The sequence below is a fragment of the Octopus bimaculoides genome, chromosome 7 (assembly GCF_001194135.2).
Source record: "Octopus bimaculoides isolate UCB-OBI-ISO-001 chromosome 7, ASM119413v2, whole genome shotgun sequence".
Taxonomy (NCBI): domain Eukaryota; kingdom Metazoa; phylum Mollusca; class Cephalopoda; order Octopoda; family Octopodidae; genus Octopus; species Octopus bimaculoides.
The window spans coordinates 39,503,277-39,504,772 of NC_068987.1; the positions used below are offsets into that span (position 1 = coordinate 39,503,277).

General features: G+C 38.2%; 1 protein-coding gene across 1 annotated transcript in view; it reads right to left on the reverse strand.

Moving 5' to 3' along the window:
* The window catches only part of LOC106883950 (trichohyalin), a 51,220-nt gene that overhangs the window by 12,096 nt on the left and 37,628 nt on the right, over positions 1-1,496 (reverse strand). The window lies entirely within an intron of this gene.

Here is a 1,496-nt window from a genome sequence, read left to right on the forward strand (position 1 = left end):
TTATTCCCAAGGCTTTGGTCGGCCTATGCTGTAACATGTATCATTATCACTGTCGTTTAACGTCCGTCTTCAATGCTGGCATGAGTTGGATGGTTTTGACAGGAGCTGGCCAGGCAGGAGCCTGCACCAAACATGTGTGTCAGTTTTGGCAGGGTTTTTATGGCTGGATGCCCATCAACCACCCAGGAGAATGAACTAAGTGCTTTTTACATGGCACAAACACAGATGAGTTCAGTTTGGTATGGTTTTTACACCTGGATGCACTTCCAAATGCCAACCACTTTATTAAGTAACACCAACACTGTCTGGGTCATACAGTAACTTACATGACAAAGATCCTTTGAGAGGTGAGAGGGAATTGGAGGAGGAGATCTTGTGTCAAATGATGAAAGGCTATAGTAAGACAGATATCTTGCTGTTGGGGACATACAAGGCCATCCAGCCTGAGAGGAGAAAGTCTAGTGGGTGCTTTTACGTGCTACTGGCACAAGGGCCAGTGACACGGTATTGGCAACGACCACGCTCAACATGGTGTTTTTTACGTGCCACCTGCACAGGAGCCAGTCCAGCGGCACTGGCAACAACCTCGCTCGAATGATTTTCTAAAGTGCCACTGGCACAAGTCCCAGTGGGTGATGCTGGTAACGCACAAATGGTGCTATTTACGTACCACTAGCACGGAAGCCAGACAGCTGCTCTGGTAATGATCACACTTGGACGGTGCTGTTAGTGCTCCACTGGCACAGGTGCCGGTCATCGAATATGGTTCATTTACGATTTCGATTTCACTTGCCCCAACAGGTTTGGCAAGCAGAGTTTAGTGTCCAATGAAGGAGAGGTTGGCATGGGTGCCAGTCATCAAATTTGGTTCAATTTCGATTTAAATTCACTTGCCTCAACAGGTCTTTGCAAGCAGAGTTTAGTGTCCAATGAAGTAAAGATACGAATAAGTGAGCTGGCTACACTTCTGGCTCACATACTACATATTTCCAAAGGTCCTGGTCACTAATCATTGCCTCAGTGAGGCCTAAGGTTTGAAGGTCGTGCTTCACTACCTCATCCCAGGTCTTCCTGGGTCTACCTCTTCCACAGGTTATATATATATATATATATATATATATATACACACACACATACACATACATGCATACACATATATTCATATATATATATACATACATATATATATATACATATATATATACATAAATATATATACATATATACATACATATATATATCTATTTGCATATATATTCACATATACATATATATATATGTACATGTATACATATATACACATATATATTCATATATACATAAATATACATATATATATATACACATATACATATATATATATACATGTATACACATATATATTCATTAATACATATATACACACATATATATGTACATATATATTCACATATACATATATATGAATATACATATATATATATATATATATATATATATATATATATATATATATA